Source organism: Dermacentor andersoni, chromosome 1 (genome assembly GCF_023375885.2).
Source record: "Dermacentor andersoni chromosome 1, qqDerAnde1_hic_scaffold, whole genome shotgun sequence".
In the NCBI taxonomy this organism is placed as follows: domain Eukaryota; kingdom Metazoa; phylum Arthropoda; class Arachnida; order Ixodida; family Ixodidae; genus Dermacentor; species Dermacentor andersoni.
Window position 1 is genome coordinate 82,791,841 of NC_092814.1, and position 22,632 is coordinate 82,814,472.

General features: G+C 46.5%; 1 long non-coding RNA gene across 1 annotated transcript in view; it reads left to right on the forward strand.

Annotated features, from left to right (window-relative positions):
* LOC140215233 (uncharacterized) overlaps nt 1–21,283 on the forward strand; it is a 97,705-nt gene extending 76,422 nt beyond the window's left edge. Inside the window, exon 3 of the long non-coding RNA XR_011892174.1 lies at nt 21,055–21,283. This is a non-coding gene — a long non-coding RNA (uncharacterized lncRNA). The remainder of the gene's footprint in view (nt 1–21,054) is intronic.
* Nucleotides 21,284–22,632: the final 1,349 nt, after the last annotated feature.

The following is a 22,632-nucleotide window of genomic DNA, read 5'->3' on the forward strand; positions in this document are numbered from 1 at the left end:
TTTTCTTACTGCTCTTACCCTTCAGTAACGCAAAATGCTCACCGTACTTTTAAATCACTTGCTTCAATTCAATATTGCGTGCCTCCATTATATTTTACCAATTAGTATATTGCCTGTGTGCACTGCTTATCAACGAAGATGACCTTCCTACTACGATCTCTAATTGGACAGGCAATATTGAGAAATAAAGTAAATAAAAAGTAAATATTATTCAAGCATAGCAATTACATTCCCCCATGCTTTCTGTGGCTTCATTGTCTGTTGGTTCTCAACTCGTTTTTTCAACTACATTGACTGAGTAACACCTCCCTTTGGTTTATCAACTTAAAGTTTGGCTCATCGAAAGCAATAAATGACCACAGGTTTTTGAAACGGTAAACTAGGCCTGACCTAGAAATGAGAGTGCTCGAATGCAAACAAAAATTGTCGAAAGCTATTGGCAAGCTTCTACGTTTTTTTCCTTGCAACGTCCCATCATCTATGTTTCAGGAAAAAAGAAAGTTCAAGCCTTTAGGTCACGCTTCGAGTCTCTTTCTGAAACACGATTATCTACCTAAAGTTCCCCCCATAGGCACAGAATATACAGACCGCGTTCAACAATAACATACAGCGTTCACCAATACCGCTTCTTAGCCGGTAACGTAACAGTGACCTAACTGGGAATTTCACTGGAGCCACTGTTTTGAAAAAGGGACTTGTCATCGCACTGATGGAGACAGGCCCCTTTGTCGGAACGTTGGCTCCAACCCTATTCTATGTTAGACCACTGTTAATCACTTGAAGGATCTTCCCATGAAGCTCTATATTGTTTGGATTTTTAGCAGGCTGTGACTCGTCACTGGGGACTCAAAGCGATAGCGTTAGGGTCGGATTCACAAAGCTTTCTTGTTCGTAAGGGCGCTTTGCTATTGGCCAACTGTCTTGGATAATAATGCGCTGAACTGCTGGCAGCTAGCAACTGCTGTTACGAACTATCCCAGCGTGAAAGCCTTTAATGCGAATAGCATTTCCTAGCCTAGTTAAGCTACTTTGGGTATACCTATCTAGCAGGGGCGTAGCCAGAGAGGGGTGGGGGGGCTTATGGGGCTTCAGCCCCCCCCTCACGAAATTTTTTCATGCTGTGCATGTACCGCGCACCCAAGCAATCCCCGGTGCCGGAAATCATTCTGAATTTTCTCTAGAATGTCTTTTTCACGCTCGGAAAGACATTTCAGCGCGAACCTTGCAAACTCGGGCTGTATTCCGCAGCAGCGCCCATGCACCGGGAGTCACATAGCGCCATAGCGCCATCCGAACACAAAGTTTCAAGGGCGTTTTGATGGCGAACGGGCTGGCTAAGGCATCTTGCGGATGCCGCGGAATCTACGCAGCGCATGGATGTCAATTCCGAAATTTATGAGTATAAAGTTCTCATGAAGTTTTGATGTGAAAAGTGCATTGACATTTCCAAAGTTGTGCTTTAGATTTTCAATTGCGGAACTTTGTGGGCTTGATGTTACTATAAATACTGGACGCCAAAGGTGCATTGACTTTTCTAAAGTCTTACATCGGACAATACAACGAGGCAATCCAAATCAACACACTATCAGACAAGTTGACAAAGCCAGCAGCGAGGTCGGATGAGATGAAGCGTTGTGGTGGTTCATTCGTGCCGTCATGACACATGAAAAATACCAACATCTTTTTTTTCGCCTATGCCAAAGCATCCATGTCAAACACTAAAGTCAGCCAAGGTAACTACGTTCTTATTTTTTCTACTTCGACTTTTATTCGCGAGGACACATTGAGCCTCTTCAATTTTTTTGTCCTCGCTACCCTACCGGCGGGCTGCCAGAGGCAGCCAGAGCGCATGAGTTCTTCTGGTGTTACCACAGAACACCTATACAAACTGCTGTTACCCCGACCACCGCGCGGCGCACTTTGGTGCGCGTTCGCTTTTGTCTGACCGAGTGGATTTTCGCCTGGCAGAGTTTTGGGCACTTTCTCGCTAGCAGACGAGAAAAAGAAACTATCGTCGCTCACCGCCATCACTGTGGGGACTCAGCGCACCGCGTTCGCTTGAGCGCAACCTCTCCGGAAAGTCTTGTCTCGCCAGTGTAGGATACCGAGCAGTACGCGTATGGTTCTCGGTGGACCAAGCGTCTCACGTTTTCTTCGATATTCTTTCGGTAGCTACATTAGGTGCCCAAAGTAGGCATTTGATTGTGGCCAACATACTTTGCACTTTTTTTTTCATTTCGGTGCCCCGGCCCCACAAAAGAAAAAAAAAAGACATTGTTGTGGCGCAGCGAATTGTCGTATGGTGAAAGTTCGATTTTGTTACTTCTTCTTTTGCGGACAGTAATGGGCCACGGGACGCTTCAGTTGCCGGATAGTCTTATTATATAATATTGCGATAGCAATTATATGTACACTCCAGGCGCATTCCTGCCGTCGCCGTCGCCCTCATGTTTCGTATAAAGTCCAAGGGCGATAACATCGTGACCGCGCGCCGCATGCTGTATGTGCGAGTGAAAGCGAAGGGAGGGGCATGGAGGGCTGGAATGGGTGAGACGACGATGGTGGCTCAGTCTTGTGTGCGCAAAAGAGCAAAGCGGGGAGCAAGCGCGCCGCCTTCCGTCGCGCGCGATACATCGGGGGGAGTGGATGGAATGTGGGATCTAGGATTCTGTGAATCTCTGATTGCGCAACATGTTTATTTGCCTTGTTTGACGCATTGTATACAGTGACTTTTTTTACATACGTAGATTTATTGGAGACGTATATTTAAATACCTTGTTGCGGGGTTTTGTGTATACGTGCAGTGAACTTTGTTTCCAGTGAAACTTTCTTCCCTTTTATCAAGCTGTATCTTCGCATTTGTATATTCCATTGTATCTTTGCATTTCTAATGTACGAAGGCGAGTAAAATGAAAGTGACCCAACCCACCCCGGGCAATAATTGTTCGGTCCATTAGCTGCGAGGCATGCACGTGACACAGAGGCATCTCTCTATTACAAAAGTGACACGCAGGTGTGAGTATCAAGGTTGTTTAATGCTCGCATTCACTGGGTTGAACATGGTTACGCGACATAATGGACGCTCTAGAATTTGAGCAGCGTGGTGCCCTGATGTTTTTGACAGCTGAAGGTATTTCCCAAAAAGAAATTAGTCGCCGTATGGCTGCCGTGTACGTCGAACATTGCATTAATTGGCCACTGCGAAGCGTTCGAGCAAACGATTCAAAGAAGGACGTGAAAGTTGCAAAGACGGCCCAAGACCACGCCAAAGCCATTGTGCAATCACACCTAACAAAACTGCAAAGTTCGATGAGCTGATGAGACAAGAACGGAAGATAAGCATCGATGAACTGGCAGAGCGTGTGAACATCAGCCACGGTTCGGTTCACGCCATAATTCATGAACATCTCGGTTATCGGCTCTTGTGTGCGCTATGGTAGCCCAAGATTTTGAACTACGGCCAGAAGACGGAGAAGTTCAGCACTGCCTTGACTCATCTGATCTGGTATCACAATAAGCGGGACGACTTCTTGTCTCCAATTGTGATCGGGGACGAACCATGGTGCCACTTCTACGAACCTGAAACACGACAGCAAAGCTTACAGTGGAAACATTCGAATTCCCCACCTCCAAGAAAGGAAAGGCCGTCATTTCCGCCGGAAAGGTACTGTTCACTTTTTTTTTTCGATCGTCAGGGGCCATTACTGATAGAATTTGCTAAATCTTGAGAGACTATCAATTTGTTTCGATATTATAAAACGCCAGATCGGCTGCGTGTCACAATCAAGAACAAACTACGTGGAAAATTGACGAATGGGGTCATCTTGTTCCACGACAATGCCCGTCCCTACGTCGCTGATCTGGTTAATACAAAACTCTCTATGTTCAAGTGGGAAACGCTGCAACATCCGCCATACTGCTCAGACCTGTCGCCTTGCGACTTCTACTTTTTGGAGCATTTGAAAAAACAGCTCAGGCAAACCAGATTCGTGTCGGATGATGACGTGAAAGAGTCAGTTGCAGACTTTTTGAAGCAGCAACTCAAGAAGTTTAATAAGAGGGGAATCACGCGACTCCTTACTCAATAGGACAAATGTCTAAATGCTCATGGAGACTACTTTCAAAATGAAGTACCCCGTTTGTCATATATTCGCATTGGTTCACTTTCATTTGACTCACCCTCGTTTATTTTGCAGAACTCCTGCTTTTTATACGTGCTCTCTGTTGCGGCTATAATTTCGGTGCAATTACTCACGCTACGCGACCAGTGACAGCTGCTCCTGCGTAATACATTGGAACAAATGACAGCATCATTGAGAATTTTCACTGGCCGTTGATATGTACAAGAATCTAAACAAGGTGCTTGAATGACAAAGTTTCATTACAATATTTCTCCTCAGCTTGTTAATTTCATGGCCTTTACATTTTTCATATCAGCGGCATGCACTGCCCTGCTGGTTTCGAACTGATATAGTTCTAAAGTTCGTGTGATATCTTATTTACTTATTAAATAAAGAAAAAACATGGAAGCATTGATAACGGTTATTTTGGGCACAGTTTTCGGCACATACAAGTACATTCCTTTATGAAAAATACATATTTTACTTGTTTTGACAGTGCGTAGCGTTCAAGAATTTGTTTCCAGCATCTTTAGCAATGGCAATGCAGTTATTATTCATATATTTGATCCCCAGACAAATTGTTTAAGAGGAAGCTTTAGCTCGCGCCTAACTCCAACGCGGCTTATTTAAATACATGTAGAACGCAGAAACGCTTTTCTGTGATAACCCCCGGATCGCTTTTAATGAAATTTGTTGCATTTGAGAGAGAAAGTTAAATTCTAGTGTCTGTTGGAAGTGTAATTTTGATTTAGGGCCTGAACATTGTTTAAATATTTTGAAAAACTCGAAAGTTCCCCCCCAAAAATAGAAGCACGACGTTTACAAGCTAATAGCTCTGCATCAAGCACACATGTCGCTGTTCAGTAAACGGCATCTCTTATAACAGTCAAAGCGCACAAATTTGGTGTGTCAATTCGTATCCTACGTGAATTGGTTGCGTTGTGTACAAGGATTCTGCGAAAGCCGTATTTCCATAATGCTAAATTTCTTTAGATTCACGTGTAACATCGAAATTTTTTCTGCTGTAAATGTACTATTAGGTGCAATTCATAGAATTGTGATATCACTTTTCATTGCTGAGTTACATAGTTTTAAACTTGATAGTTTAGATTTCTGAAAATTTGCGATTTTGGTGAATTTTTAATAAAGAATTGACAAACTAAATGAAAAATTAGAAACCAACAGTCACTAGAAATAAAGTTTTTCTCCTAAATGCAACAAACCTCGTAAATTTGGTGCATTGGTTGCCGAGAAAAACGAATTCTCCATTTACATGCATTTAGATACGAGCACCCGAGCTAAAGCTTCCTCTTAAGGAGGAGACCGAGCTGCAATGTGAGCCCGCCCCCCCGAACGAAATTTCTCGCTACGCCACTGCTATCTAGCCTCTTTAGGCCGCTCTTGAATGAAAAGAAAATCCTTTAAAAAATTGTCTGGTAGAGGGCGGAATCAAGCCCGCGTTACAAGGGTTCCTCAATCACCACAGTCCGACGCTCTAGCGCTGCACCGCGAATGCCCGTGAGCAATGAGGGATTACTTCTCAGCATTAGCACGCGCCGGCACGCAACGCACCTAGACAGCGCTCGTCCTGTGTCCTCCGTTGTCCGTGTTTTTTGGCGCTGTTTTAAATATGAATGATCCGTACCAACTAGCTCGCACCCAAACCCTTCTGAGTCATCTAGGAGGCTACGCAATAGGAAGAGGACTTCGCGCGGACTTTTTCGGGCGCGCTGCTAGGTGGCGCAACGTGCCCAGAGGGGAATATGCACATATCGCATCTGATTAACTCAAACAGCCTAGGTGGCGAATTGTCACCGCCCCATTTCAAAGGCATTCTGGACTGCAGTAGTTATGCGTGAGCCGCCCGCAAGAGCATTGCAGAAGCTGCAATGCGTGCCTTTGTAACCGCGCGCTACAGTGCACAGAGGGGGTGCTCTCTGTCCCTGATGGGAATATCTAGCCCCCCTCCCCCCCGGCCCCCACAAGCACAAAAGCACCGCTGCAGAAGGTGCAGCGCACGCCTTTGTACCCGCGCGCAACATTCCAGAGGGTGGACAGTCATCATGAGATCGGTCCTGGCGGAATGTTCTGTGAATGTGAGCACTGTTTTTAATTTACATATAATATAAAGCTGCTATCTCGCGCTACTGAGATTTGCTGATCAAACAAACTTAAGTTAAGACACTGAAAACTTGGTGTACAATGTACGGGCTCGCTCGGTCAGTCAGTTCAACATCATCCAATGGCGCGAGGAAGCTTTCGAATTGGGGTCAGTTCAGTTTCTCTTTTCCGTTTTGTCGCTTGCTGTACTGCTGCGCCTGAATAGGACAAAAGTTTAGCAAAAAAATAAAAAAGGTTTTTTTCATTTTTTGCCTGCTTTCCATAAAGTAAAACAAAGAAATATAAAAATACATACGATCTTTATGCGTTATACTATGCTCCTTCCGGTGGTTTTGTGACTTAAAAAAAAACAATGATATGCATTTTCCTTGTTGCGATACAGGTTTTCCATGGCGACCCGTGCTCCCTAAGGCCGTTCGGAATAACGGTGCGACTTTAAAAAAAAAACGTGTTTTATCGCTCTAACACCATGGTCGAGGCGCAATCATACCAAGCAAAAGGTTGTTGTGCCGCTCCTTTAATTGTTACGAACATACCACTGAGGGAACGACGATGAACTTGTGGAAAATTTAGCGAAACGGGTGGCGCCGCGTACGCCCTTGCGGTCGGTTTTTGCTGCGTTCGCTTATTTCATAATAGGGGACCCTGTCGCAGGGGAGACCCACTGAAATAGTGGGTCGCCACTGCAAACGCGAAAATCGCTGTAGTTATTAGCTACGCTTTTGTTATTCTGCTTAAATCATTGCGTCCCCTTTCTTAACTGTCCTCGTTGGTCTATCGTGCAAAGATGATCAATTGCAATTTAGCTTCTAGTTTAAGGAAAGCGAAGAAAATATGGGGCCGCCAACGCAAACATATCTTGCGCCATTTCAAAGAGAGAGAGCTATAGAAAAGGAAAGGCAACAAAGTTAAACAAAGGATTTATCTCGTTGAATATCCTGTACTGGTGAAGTGGAAAATGGATACGGAAGATGAGAAAGAAAGCATAAAAGAATGAACAATATAAAACAGTTTTTGCGGGGGCTGTCACACAGTCTGTGAAGGCGCCAGATAGTCTTAGGCGGGATCAATGTCCTACTGAGACATACGATGCCACATAGTGCAATGTCACAATGTGTGCCGCGTTTCAACCAGTAAAGAGCAGCGCTCTCATCTACGCTATGCACAAGCTGGACAAGCGCCCACTCACAGAACGCAAAATTGTTGGACACTGGCCTACAATGATATCAAAGCGAGCACCTGTAAAGGCACTGCTTCGCTATCTAAGGGATAATAGATTGCGCAATTTAAGATTGTCATTAGAAAGAAGTCGAGCTTGAACATGGTGGACTTCCTTAGTTGGCAAAAATAAATAATTTCCCGATTGATTGTTTCGATGGTAACAGAAGCCCCCACAGGTCACTGAGTTGAGGTCACAGCAGTGCGCATAACAAAGCCCTCATATCACTTCCACCTAAATTTAGTCGACCACGGGATTTCCCTGAGCTTCTTAACACATGGCGGCTTGAAATCATGTCAGCATGGTGGCGATGTAAACCCTGGCCCGTATTCACAAAAAGCTCTTACGATGGTATAGTTTGTCCAACGCCGCCTTTATTTAACTATGCTTGTCAAAAGAGCCCCTCCTGCTCAATCACACCCTTTCCTGTCGCTCTTTTCCATATGCCGGCGCTTGCCGCTCGTGGCGCTGCCGGCTGACACTATAGTGTCCCGTCCGTCTCGACCGTGCACGGGCTTGCGGGACTCGCGGCGCGAGGTAAACAAAGCAATGTTTTGTTCGCTGGTGTCGACGTGCGTAGGAAGATGCTCTGAAGTTTGATTTGCTTCTGTTTTGTGTACGGACAGTGTTCAGCATGAGGTACTGCTGTGTGCCTATGTGCACATCAAGTGCAAAAAAGAAGGACGACGGAGTATCATTCCACGAGATTCCTGCCGACCTCGAGTTGCGCCAACGATGGGTAAAGGTGATCTCAAGAAAGAACTGGGAGCCGAATACAACATCTAATTACTCCGTCGTTTACAGTAAGCACTTCGTTGCCTCGGACTTTCGGGAGAATACTAAAATTAAACAAGGGAGCGGTGCCCAGCGTGTTCACGTGCTACCCCTCGTACATGAAGCCTGCACCTGCCAAGGTACGTAGTGATGCAAGTAGTCGAAAGCGCACTGTGCAGCTCGACTGTGGCCAGGAGAAGGCTAGCAAAAAACGGAAAGCAGTAACTGCTACTACCTTTAACGAGAATGAAGAACCTGGCTGCCCTGGCGTCGCGACGTCAGTAGTTGCGCGACCAGCCTTAGCGCCAACTAACAGGCCAGCATGCTCGAACGCATCTCTTCCTTTGATGAGCAAAACGTGAACAAGGTGAATGCAGGAGCCAACGTTTCGACAAGTGGACTTGTCTTCTTCAAGGCAACATATGCTTTCCTCGCCACAGAATTGCCATCTCCCGGATTCCCCGTCTTTTCTCTGGATCTCTTCCTTTGAGTGGCACAGTATGCGCTGTAGCGACGGCGGTGCGTACCGAAGCGTTAACTTACAGAACAGCGGCGTTTGCGAAGCGAACGTTTTCAACTCAGACGGAAAGGGCCGCAAGTTCAAGCAGTTTCGTAGATCGCCGAAAACAGCGAGCCAAAGAGAAAGCCCTTCGGTTACAGATCGCCAGGTAGCAACAGACAGTTGAAAGTTACAAAGAAGAAGTTTGCAAGCTGAAGGACGACTGCAATGTGCGTGCTTTTGTGGACGTTGTAGCCGATGCGCACCAAAACAAGGCAAAGGCTGTATTCATTGTGGACCAAGTCATCAATTACGGTAGGAAGAGACCAACGTGGTCTGAAACTACCGTGAGGTACTGCGTGATCCTGAGGAATCTCTCGACCAAGGCCTATCAGTATGTGCGGACTGAACATCTGCGTTTACCATGTAGAAATACTTTGCAAAAGTATATTGGATCGGCAACTGGGGAAATTGGCTTCAGCCCTCTGGTTCGCTGCAGGCTCAAAACAGAGCTTCAGGGCCTTACAAAATCGCAGTCAAAAATGTGTAGTTTGGTAGTAGACGAAGTGCACATCAAGCAAAAGCTTGAATATAATAAACAAAGAGATGCTTTTGTTGGTGACGTCAATATGAGCATTGATCTGGAGCATCTGATACCAAGTGACAGCGACCAGTTAGCAAATTCATTGCTTTGTTTCTTGCTTTGTGGCCTGTCGACAAGCTTTAAGATACCTGTCTGGTACTTTTTTACTAAAGCCTGCACAGGAGCCGAGCTCGCGCAGACCATTTGTCACGTTGTCCAGAAGACAGGAACTCGGTTTTGAAATAGTTCGTCTTGTCACTGATAACCACAAGACAACGTCGCTGCCAGGGACATATGAAGCAAGGGAACGGCTCAAATGTCTGCTCCACATCCAGCGGATCCTTCAAGACTCCTTTATCTTGCTTTTGACCAATCCCACATAATTAAGAATGTCAGATCACAATTTCTTGCAAAGGACATAGGTGGTAAGAAACAAATTTCGTCAACCCCTTTGAAAGAACTGTGCAGAATGCAGCGAGGCTCAACTGTGAAGCCAATACGATATTTAACACGGAAACACCTATATCCATCAAATATTGAGAAGATGAGTGTGAGACACGCAGTGCAAATCTTCTCTCCGCCAGTTACTGCTGCACTCCAGTATTTGAAAGACCAGGCTGGTCACACCTGTGACTTGGAGTTCAGGTCAGTAGGCCCAACTGTTGAATTTATGTCGCTGATGCACAAGGGGTTTGCGCTGATGGATGTCAGCAACACAGAGCAGCACGTCCACAGGAATGACCCTGACAGCCGGCATTCCAGTGATGTTGACGACATGAGGTTGCAGTGGCTAGAGACTGATTTCCCTAACTATATCGAAAGACTGAGACAGGAGAGCCACCCTGACAATTTCTTTACCAGTGAGACATACCGATCACTGGTCCTGACGACAATATCGAATGTAGCATGCATTCGTTTTCTTCTGAAGGAAAAGAAGTTCATATTTGTTTTGACTCGAAAGTTCTCAAGTGATCCGATTGAGGCACTGTTCGGGTTCCTTCGAAGGACAGCAGGTTGCAATGATACCATGGACGTGAAGACTGTACTCTGCGGACTTGAGAAGATGTTAAAGACTGGTATTGTATCTGCATTAGTCTGAAGCAATGTGAACAGCTCAACCTCATTCAGTGCTGATGCAGCAGTTTCCAATGGAGACACTCAGAAACGCAACTGAACAAGCAAGGGTTTTTTCCCATCAGCAGCAAAGAATAGATTGCGGGACCTGTGCACTACACCATGGCTCCCCAACCCCGAAGTCGCTAGTATTGCCCTGATTGGTGGATATCTAGCCAGAGCCTTGTCAGAAAGGCTGAGCTGCGAGAGTTGTATTCAACTTGTGGAAAAACCAAAGGCCAATGCCCCTGTTGATGGGCTCATTGCGTACTAAGACCGTGGTGGACTGAAGTATCCAACCAAAGAGGGTGTCCGTCTTGATAGGTCTCAAGCGGTTTGTTCACATAATGTTGTTTCACAGGAAGTTCATTTCCAAACCGCTCGAAACCAGTGTAGAACATGCTGTTGATGTGCTTCAGGACGTCCCCGTCTTGATGTGCAAGAACGAACAGCCTGGCCACAGGAAGATGTTCCTTGAACTCTTGTGCCGCAAGTTCATCAAACTACTGCTGTCTAACCATGCTTTTAATATTACAGATAAGAATTCAGTTGCCAAATTATATGCAAAGAAGCCATTATCACGGAAGCTGCTAAAACTGTAGCATATGCCATGTGAACTGTTGCATTCTTGACATGTTTAGATAACTACTGCAAATTAATGTTCGATTGTTAAATGTCCCATGTGGTTGACTTGTGAGAAAATTCGGGCCTTGGGAACGAAAGCTTTTGAAAAAGCAGGGCAAATCACAAAATCGAGGACAAGTACAGTTTCTGGCTATTACGCTTTACGTTTTTGCCGAGCTCAGTGAGTGACAATCGATGCGTTTGGCTAGTAGCTAGTCTACATCGGAATACCTGAACGAACACACGAAACTGCTAGCTACTAACGCGGCGGCTATGTCACGCAATCGTATCGCTTGTATCACATTAAATATTTACGTGATAAGCACCTGAGCAGTGTTTCCTTAACATACTGGACGAACTAAATAAATTATAGTGCAATATGTAACTCGACAACCAACGTGAGCTGCGCAAGTCGAGCGCGGCGCGTATGTTTCAGCAACGTTCTGAGCGGCGGCATGGATGGATGGATGGATGGATGGATGGATGGTAGGAGCGTCCCCTTTGAAACGGGGCGATGGCAGTTGCCACCATGCTCAGATTTTTATTTTGCCTTTTATTTTTATTTTTATCTGTGTTGTGTGTTATTGAATTTCTCGATTTTCTTTAAATACGTCTTCCTACCCTTTTAACCTTATGTCACCTCTCTGCTTTTGAGCCACCAATCCTCCAATCGCCTTTTGCTAATTTCCACCGCATATTTATTTACATGACTATTATTATCTCTGAACCCTAGGGCCTCAGGAAGGGTGACTGTGGCCGCATCGACATCGGGCTTGATACCATCACATTTTAGTATGAGGTGTTCCATTGTTTCTACATATTTACCACACACAGTAGATGTGTCTTCTTCTTCGTTAAATTTCTTTTTATAGCTCCGCGTTCTAAGACATCCTGATCTAGCTTTAAAGAGTAGGGCACTGCCTCTTGAGTTATCATAAAACGCTTCCTTCCAGATCTGCTGTTTCCAATATCGATATAGTTCCACACTATGCTTCTTTTCCATTGAATTTATCCAATTTTTACCTTCCGCGTTTTTAACCTGTCGTTTAATGCTCTGTCTTTCTTCGTCCTCCTGTCTGGCATACTTACTGGTTAGCTTTCTAGTTCTTTTCCGCCATTGTGAGTCAACGCTCTTTCTGTATAGGTATTTAAACACCTTAGCTGCCCACCTGCTATCGTCCAATTTCCTCAGATGTTTTTCGTATAGGATTTTACTCTGAGCTTCCCGTGCTTCGAACGATGCCCAGTCCATATCTCCCTGTACTGCTTCGTTTGTGGTTTTCCCGTGGGCACCTAGTGCTAACCTTCCCACAGCTCTCTGATTTACTTCTAGTCTCGACTGAACCTCTGCCCTTAAACACAGGACCGCATTCCCGAAAGTAAGCCCCGGCACCATTACTCCCTTCCAAATACCTCTCAGTACCTCATACCTGTTGTACCCCCACAATGCCCTATGTTTCATTATCCCGGCATCTCTTCGCCCTTTTGCTATGAGAGACTGTTTGTGCTTTTCCGTGTACATCTGCCCTTTGTTTATCCATACTCCGAGATATTTGTATTCGGCCACTCGGGGTATTTCATGGCCTTGTATTGTAAGCTCCTGATCAGTGGTATCGTTGAAAAACATCCCACCGGGCATAGTGGCAGCTAGCAGCGCCGCGATGCGAGCGGCGCGTGAACCGAGGCGTCCGCGGCGGTCCCATTGCGTGGCGCCGGAACTGACAGGCATAGTTTAATAAAGGAGGCGTTGGTTTGTCAAAGAAAATTCCAGTAAATCCTGACGCTGGGCATATTAGCGAAGTTGAACGGCCAATGGCAAAGAGCAGTTACGAAAAAGAAAAGCTTTGTGAATTCCGCCCCCTGTGCGGAAACGGCAGCAATCATCGTTGAAGTTTGCACACCAAGGGGCTGCTGGGCATAAGCATGCATTTAAATACGGGGTGGTCAAAATAAAGTTTTACGGTTTTCTTCAACTTAGGCGCTGGGAGGTATGTGAAGTTCATCGATACTAACATGTGATGTGGCCAGGAGGACACAAAGTGAGATGATAATTATCGCTGTCTGCCGGCCAATTAACTGACATTGAATAATTAACTTTTTAGTGACTGCAGTAGGCGGGCATGTTTGCATTCAAAAGTTAGAGGCAGTCGTGATTCTACACAGTTCCACTTGGCAGAATTCTTCTAGCATGGCCGTATTTATAGATATCCGCCTGCAGATTTTAATTTCCGTTCGCATGATTACGCATGCAAGGCAGTGACGATCGGTGCAAAGCTCCTCCCTGATGTGACGCGGCTGTTGCGTGCGGTGTTCAGTCTGAAAACGGGGATGAGGCATAGGCAAGGGGATGATAACTATTCCCCTTTCACTTTCGGCTGGAGAAATCAAAATCGGAGAACCCGGAACCACTGTCGAAACACGCGACTGCGCAGCCTGTAACGATGGCGGCAACTGCCATGTCGAGATAAGGGAGCCAGTGGAGAAGCCGGATGGCAATGCGCATGCGTCGTGGCAACTAGACGAGCGGGCATTCTCCTCGCCTGGTTTAAGCCAATAAAGTGACGGCGAATTTTTACATAGTGTCGTTTTTATTGAAATTATCAACAACAACAACGAAAGCAGATTTAGCTGTGGTAAGAAATATTTCGTTCTGCTATATTAAAGTCGGTGTGCTCGTGCACAAATCTCGCTTTTTATGGAAACACGACACCCATCAAGATGACAATGCTTTAAAAATGTTCAAAATGTTTTCCTTCCACAGCAACACAATACATAAACCACTCTCGCGTTGACTCAATAACTCTGCGCAGTACTTCTGGGCTGATGCGCGCGCAGGCAGCTATTATACTGTTATTGGTGTCATTGTCGTCAGTGGGTAGTTTTGCATGAACTCGATCTTTAACGTAGCCCCCAAAGAAGAAAGCCGAGCGGAGAAAGATCGCGGAATCTCGGTGGCGAAAACATCACTTCTGAGCGCCCAATCCACTGCCGTGAAAAATGACGGTCCAGCCAGCTCTTTGCAAAGGTAGAGGGATGTGCTGGTGATCCGTCAATGCTGGAACCATACTTGGTGCAGGTCATTCAGAGAAAGATTGGAGACAAAGTTGTTGACGACAATACTTAGTATTTCTTGCGTACACTTCTTTCCGTTCAGGTTGTCGTGAAAAAAGTAAGGTCTAATGATCCTGTCCCCGAGTATGCCACACTACACATTGACACTCCAGCGAACTTGGTGCTTGAGCTGCCGCAGCCAGCGTGGGTCTTCTTGGGACCAATAATGGGCGTTGTGAACATTCACTGTGTCATTCCGGCAAGACCGAGCTTCATCTGCCCAAATTACTATTTGCAGGAACTCCTTTTCTTCATTAATTTCGATGCAGAAGTCAAGTCGCCTTTCAAAGTCTGTCTCACTTAGCTCCTGATGAAGGCAAATATGGTACTTATGGAACCCAAGCTTCTTTAGCGCATTTGCGACAGTTACAAAGTCACGTCCGCACTCATCGGCAATTTCAGACACTGATTTCTCGCATCAACGTTACGCGTGCGAGAACGTCAATTTCGAAGTCTTGATCGACAATTATCTTATTGGCCTGCTCTGAAGGTGGACTGAGCCTGTTGTGCGAAAGAGCCGAAAGATGTTTATGAAGGTTGTCTAGCTAAAAGTGGGTGGTCTGGGTGGTGAACCGAGTGCAGCCGCATCGCTAATGAGGTATTGCCATTCATTTCAGACATTAGAAGAACAACGTCCATTTTGTTTTCGGTAGAATACCTCGTCCCGGTAGAAGCAGCCATGTCAGTAACAGTCGATCCCACCGCGGTTTTTGTTGATTGTCCTTCCAGAGGCACCGCTATGGCGGAAGCAGTCTAGTAGACGGCAGTGAAGCTAGCGCGTTGACAAGATAATGTCCCCGTACAATCTCAAGTCGTACAAGAACGTGCGGAAAAATTATCTACCGTGATCGCCCTTGACAAGATAATGCGTACTGCGTGCGCCACACCACGCAGTTCTTCCTTGATTTCGCCGACCGAGAGTGAAAGGGGTACAGTTATCATTTTTGTCTATGCCTCCGCTCCGTTTTCAAACTAAACGCCGCACGCAATAGACCGTTTTTTCGTAGGCGCTGCCATATTGTGAACGCAGTGGCGCCGCCTATGAGCAGCGCCATACTGGCTTGGGTGAAAGCGGTTTTTTGCATGGCAGGTATACGCTCGGCGGTAGGTTCTGGCGTTTGTTTTCGCGGTCGTGCGGTCTGTTTGGTATGACGTGCGCCTTCTACGTGGTAAACGGTTCTGTGAGACGTGCTGAAGTGGTTAAAGGCGTCATGGCCGGAATTTCTGCTGGCGTTGAGGTGGACGGAACACGCAGCCCGATGTGTGCGCGCATATTTTTGCGTATACAATCAGCTTCCGAGATCAGTTATGTATTTCTGAATGTTCCATTCACTAATGTGACCTTATTGCAGTATTATCCTCTATTTCTAAGCTGCGGTTTAGGAGCCATGAAACATACGCGACGATCGTAACAGCGTGGGTACCGTTCTGCTACGGTAGGAGCTGTGATGTTATACTTTGAGAAGCGTTCAAACTGTTCGCTGCAGGTTACATTGCGTGACTACTTGGTTCGATGAATGAGGTTTCCGCCCCTGAATAAAATAGTTTTGGCAAGTAACAGCAGCATACCTTACAGTCTGAATTAAGCTTGTCCAGCAAATGGACTGTTTACGAACTGCGCGAGCGTCCTAAGCAGTGGTAGGTGCTGGATTAGATGATATATCTTTGTTCTATATACCGCATGGTCCAAGCATACTGCATCAGCGGTTATATATTTATAAACGTTGTGCGGCGTGACTATGCGAGGTCCTATTGCGGTGTTAACCCATTGTCTCTTGCTTTTTCGAGAAAGAGGATGACAACCGAATTTTTTTTCGGTTGTGTTCATTCCGTTCTCTACGACGCACTCACACGTATTGCGGAAATTTTGTCCTCAAAAATAGGCATTGCATTCTTTTTATGTGATCCATGTCATATATTATGGCTGTATGCAGGCCAAAAAGGCAATGCCGAAGCGCACAGCTTACATATGTATCGTACTGGTTCACCAAACGCAGTGATCGCTGTGTTGAGCAGCGCCATCAGCCTCATGCAAGAAGGCTAGCGTAGACATATGGTAATTTGAAGCCTGCTAGACTTGAAATGCGCGAGAACGATGCCGATGCATCACAAATATTTGATAGCGCCTGCCGCTTGGATGTTTCGTGGTTGCCTTAGGTTGTCCGTGCACGAGCATGCGCTCTTATGCTTTATGTTTTACTCCCTACGCCAAGCGATCAGATAGTGAGCAGATTTACCATTTCATGCTGCTAATACAGAGACACCGGTTTTCTTTGTTGAATTAAAACCGATATAAGCAAAATATTTCACAACACATACACACACCGCGACTGATAATGTGCGTACACCGCGGCTGATTATGCACGTCACATTTTTGCGCCCCCAAGAAATATTTCTGCCTACAGTAGTTACCGATGCACCGAAAGGCTTCCCTGACGACCTTATATGAACGAACATGGCGTAAATTTTACAAAGTAAGATCTAAAACATCTCGAAATCGTTCCGCAGCACGCGACAGCAATACTTTCAAGCAGCGCCGCGCCGGATCGCCCAAGCCAGAGAGGAGGAAAGGCTCTCCGCGCGCCCTATCCTCCTCGCCCGATGAAACGGTCTATAGCCATCAGGGAGAAGCTTTGCGCCGATCCTCAATGTCTTGCATGCGTAATCATGCGAATGGAAATTAAAATTTGCAGCCGGATATCTTGAAACATGGGCATGCTAGAAGAATTCTGCCAAGTGGAACTGCGTAGAATCACGACTGCCTCTAACTTTTCAATACAAACATGCCCGCTTGCTCCTGTCACTCAAAAGTTAATCATTCAAATTTAGTAACTTAGCTGGCAGACAGCGATAATTATCATCTGACATTATGTCACCCTGGCCACATAACTTATTTGCATAGGTGAACTTCACGTACCTCCTAGCGCCTAATTTTTAGAAATCCGTAAAACTTAATTTTGATCACCCTGCATAACTTGTACGACTAAACATGCGCATCTTCATATGTTTCACTTTGCTCAATAATTCGTGTTCCTTTGTCATATGACGTTTTCGGGATTACACAGAACGATACTGATTCTTTCAAATCCAAACCTTTTGCAGTGCCAGTGAAATCAGCGGTTGTACTGACAAAGCTTTATTCTTGTAAGTGGTCTTTGCCATTGGCAGGTAATTTTCACTTATAATATCTACGGCACCAGGGCTGGCTGGAATTTTCTCTTACGAGCAATTCTAGCGTAAGAGGAAATTCTAGCCAATCATGATGTGTAAAATATTATTAGCAAAGGCGGCCCACAAAAGAGCACTTACGAACATAAAAGCTTTGTGTATTGGGTCCAAGGTTTTCACGTGAGTACATTTGAACAGTACGGCGGAAAACGTTGCCAAAAAGAAAACAAGCGTATCACATTCGAGAATAAGTCTCTGCTCCTGAAGTTGCCAAAGCATTGATGGGAGAAAGGTATCGCTGGCGGCGCCCTTCTTTCTAAGCGTTTGATTAAGAGCTTTCGTCAGCCCACTCCGTAGACTCTATCGCTCTCGCGGGGCCCTTTCGGCAGCCGGTCGGAGGCTCTTGCGCACCAATCGCAGCCTCTTGACGGCAGGCCTCGGGTGGTGGCGTGCCGGGGCCAATAAATGCGCCGCCTGATGCGCGCCCACGGAGCAGGGATTGGTACACACGCGTGCCTCTACACCCGGTCGGCCTGGTGGCACAGCAGTTTGCACAAACAATTGAGCGATCTGGAAAGCACGGATCACTCACGCGTCTACTCGAGACTTGTGGCTCGCAAGACGTCCGTGCCAGAGAGAGCACTGCAGCAAGGAACAGTTGATGGGGGGGGGGGGGGGGGGGGGGGGTAGAAGAGGGGGGGGGCAGCCCTTCCATCCATTTGCCATAATTAAAATCACCGGCAGCCGGGACCCGGCGCCCGCCCCTACGGTGTTCGGCCGGCGGGTACAATGGAGCCGGCTGGCCATTAGGGCGCTGACACCGAGGCTGCCGATTCGAGCCGCCAAGCGCGGGCGACCCGGCGCCGCTTTGATCCATTTGCGTCAGGTGTTGCACCGTTTGTGACACGGTGCCCCTGCACCGGCGGCAGCAGCGATGGCTGCAAGCTCCATGGTCCTGCGCCGTGACAAATCGCCGTTTATTTGGAAGAGGATGATCGGGGCCCGCCGATGGAGACTGCCAACAAGTCTGCGCCCCGTCGAAATGAAGAGGGGTCCGGGAGGCGCACATTTCACAAGAGCGGCCCTTTTCTCTTGCTACCGCCGCCCTCTCCTGCCATCTCCGGGCCGTCGCCCAAGGCCCCGGCGTGTGCCGTCAGCGGCCGGGCACGCCTTCTCGCGGGAACCCGCTCTCGCTGCTCCTCTTCTCCAATTGAACGCGCCACCCGGTGGCTTTGTGCGGCCATCAGATGGTGCGGACGTTTGGGCCGCTTATGCCCAGAAAAGGCTCCAAAACTTGCACAATGCCAACGCTGAGCGGTCCGTAATAAAAGAGAATAAGAATGATGGCACTGAATGGCGGGCTGCGCTTGAGGGCTGACTAAGGTGCAGCCGCACTGGTTTTGTTAATGGGAAAAAATTCATGCCTGGCTCGACTGCCATATACCAACTAGATTGTGCCAGAGCGCAAGAATTCTATCCTCAGCTTTTTGCTGCGTTAGGCAGAGCGCAACACTCCGGTTTGAGACTACGACGAAGTTCTGCTTTTCCTCAACTGACTCACTTCTGCCTTTATGGGCGTCCCAGTATCTCTCTCTATTTCTTTCAGGATCGGGTTTTGTTAAACATATTGTTATTTAGTAGTTGATATAGTGAATCTACTGTCGTGGACAAATGAAAACCGTACTGAAAAGTTCAAAATAGACGAGCTAAGTGAGAAGAGAGAGAGAGAGACGAAGGAAATAAGAAAGTCAGGAACGTTAACCATAGCAGAAAATCTGGTATGCTGCCCTGGGGGCTGGAGGAGGCAAGGTGCAAAGATAGGAAGAGAGTACAAAGAGAGATACAACACAGACGCACTATCAAAGCCGGTCACTATCATCCACACCACTCCAGTACAGGATCACGTGCAGCAGAATGAACGTCAATTAATAATAAACGAGGTTTTGCATACATGTTCTTGTTAAGAATTGTTAGCAGTGTCTTCGTCGCCCTTTGCGGCGTAGGTTTATTAGGTAGGCATTGCCAAATGGTTCGTTTTGACAATGTTTTGTGATCAAGGGGCAATATCTAAATGTTAAACTTCGTGCACGGGGTTGTTTTGGTCTGGATAATTTTAATTCCGACGTGGGTTATACCTGTGTTTATGTGGGAATACGAATGGCACCGCTGTATGAAATCGAACAACAAAACTTTCATTTTCAAGAGAGAAGGGAGGAAGGAAATGCAGGGAGATTAACCAGACTGAGTCCAGTTTGCTACCCTACACGTGGGGAGGGGGACGGTAGTGCGAAAATGTTCTCGTATATTAAATACCCTGATTGCGTTTCATTTGTCATCGCCCACATGCATGTTCCAAATCGCGGTGGCTCCGGTTTTGCGGTGCTGTGGCTCTGGTCGGCCGGTAGCGTACCTCGATCTGAACACGCATAACGAAACTGCTGAGTTGGAAGAAAGAGATTACTTCAGGCATGGCCGTCACAGGCCAGTTGTGCGCTGGCGTTACACTTTACACTCACTGCGAGGGCACGGAGGGTACTTCTCATCTTAAACTCCCTGTCGCAGCCTGATGCTACCTGTTTTGACTTGCCGCGCCTGCTGTAGAACCTTGCGAAGGTGTCGGAATTGACTCACATGCCGGCCACAGGTACCAGTTATTCAGGAATCGTTCACTAAAAAGCTACTTTTCGAGAAACAATGTTCCGCAACAAAACGACAAAGTTGCATCTCCTGTTAGACACCGAACAATGAATGTGCCACCAAATTTCCTTAAAATATTAGCCGAAAACCTTGAACCTGATTGTGACGTGCTACTGAAACAATGTTATTGGGCGACACAGAGCTAAATTCTTTTATCTGCTAAATACACAAAAGAGCTAAATACACTGTTTCATCCCGAACGTCGCAGTTTTAAAGAGCAGCTTTCTTTGCCTACCCTCCCAGGTTTGGCATGGCTGGCTACTGTCTGCTGCTGCGTCGGTCAGTATCTTAGCAGATATATTTATGGATATAATATTCAGGTGTTGTCTGGCACCATTGGCCGGTACCGGACATACTGCCAACTGGCACAGGATATAGCGCAAACCGTGACAGCCCGAGGCCGCAGGTGATATAATCAACACTCCTCGATCACCTCAAACAGCTAGTCGGCGTTGGCTCGATAAAAATATACGTGCGATTATGACCTAATCGTTAGTAAAGTAGACATCAAGGAATAGAAATGCTTGCTTTATTAAAAAAATTGTGTTCTTGATGACGCATATTTCTTGCAATGGGGCTATTTAGGTATTTATTTTATCACTGAATATACCCGTAGAAAGCAAGGCCAGCACTCTGGACACCTATATGGCTACAAAGGATGGTAGTGTTGTCCCGCGTGCGAGCTATTCAGCAAGGCAGTAGCAGCACCCAGCCGGCAGCCAATCAGGAAAGACCGGTAGGGTTCGCAAAGAAAGCTTCGCTATAAAAAAACAAATGCAAAACTGAAAAAAATTATGCACATCCAACGTGCACGTTGGAATCTGTGTGGAACGAAGTTTTAGTGAAGTGGTTAATTAAATGCTATGCAACTAACGACTATGCGTAGGATCCATCCTGTGTAACATGTAATCTCATGTAATGTTTCTTTATTGACAACAAATGTGACAAATTCAACGTAATGTCATGTTTATTTTTATGCACTACACCGCTCTAAAGCTGTGCCATATTCCAAACATCTAATCAGGTGGATGCGCAGTGTGAGACGACGACACGACGACGACAGAAGGGCCATGACGACTGTACTTAAACGACCAAATGACGATGGCATGACAACGATGGAATGACGGCGGTGGCATGTCGACGGCGGAATGATGACAATAATGGGATGACGCCGCCGGAGTGACGATGATGGCATGACGATGGCAGCGCGACGACGACGGCATCACGACAATGGGATTACAAATGAGCAAACATTTCTGCTCTTCGATGACTGCTTTCCTAACCATTAGGCCATAGATCGCACGTATACTTCTATCGTGCCAACTACCTCTTTCAGGTGATGCCCGAGTGTTGATGATGATGATTATTTCCCACTATAGCACATATCCACAATGGGGGATTGGCCAAGAAGCGGGCGACACATTTGAAATAAGTAAGAAGAAATAAATAAACACGAAGCAATGTTGTCACATTGCGTAGCACAGGGACACGAGAGCACATGCGCGCGCGTAAGTTTACACCAAAGGCAGAGGAATTAAATGGGCAACTTTACAGCATTTTGTTAAGCGCCTCACGAAAGGTTCACCTCACATAGATTATAAACTGTGCATTGGATTTCCATGATTACGCGAGAGCCCCCCCCCCCCCTCCCCTTCCTTTCTTATTCTTTTTTTTCGTAGTGCATCGCCACTTTCCAGGGAGGATTATTAATATTAATGTTCTAACAATGGGTTCATGGAATAGTGACCAAAAATGCGTTTATTGTAGACAGTATTCTTAGAATCCGCACAAGGTTTTAAAAAAAAATTAGGCGCTTTCTTATATTCTCTTACCTTAATATTTTTTTCGCTGCACGTGGTTTTGTGTGCATAGCACACAGCACGCTTTTCAGCGTTCTGATGCCAGCACGAAAGCCGCATATACGCCTTGACTGCGTATGCAAACACGGTGCCTCTTGAGAACTAGTGGCCGACAGCACGAGTGCAAAACGAGAGACGTGTACAGGTGGTATTTCTGTATAAGTATAGCGCGGAACCGTGTCACAAACACTTTCCAAGTATTCTGTCGGCATGTTTTAGGATTCGAAGGAACGTGGTCTCCGAGTCTGGCGTCCCACTGAGGGTCGCTCTCTACCCTACGCCACCAGTGCGTCTCGAAACGGGTAGCTGGCCTACGCTACCGGGGCGTCACGCGGTGGCTAGAAGGGTCCACGCCGTCGTCCGAACTTTCACGACGAGAGTTGCTAACTTTTTGATGAGTACGAGGTCGGGAGGTTGATTATAACAGGGGGTGTATTCACCTGAGGGAAAAAGGGCAAGCATTTCACAGGAAAAGGCATACTCGTACTGGCCGGAGCGCAGAACGCAGGACATCGTCCTCGTAGCATGAGCTACTGTCAGAGCAGACTACATCGTTCTGGGAGAGCACACACAACACATTCAGGATGTCTCTTAAAAACTGTCAGTCTTCACTAGATCAGTCGCTAGGAAAACGGGTAATGTTCCAATCAAGCAGACCGGTGGTTCGCATCCGCACAGCTCAACGCCTCCGAGTAGGCGAATGTCGACACAAAGCCCATGCGCCGCTTCCAAGCTGATCCTGG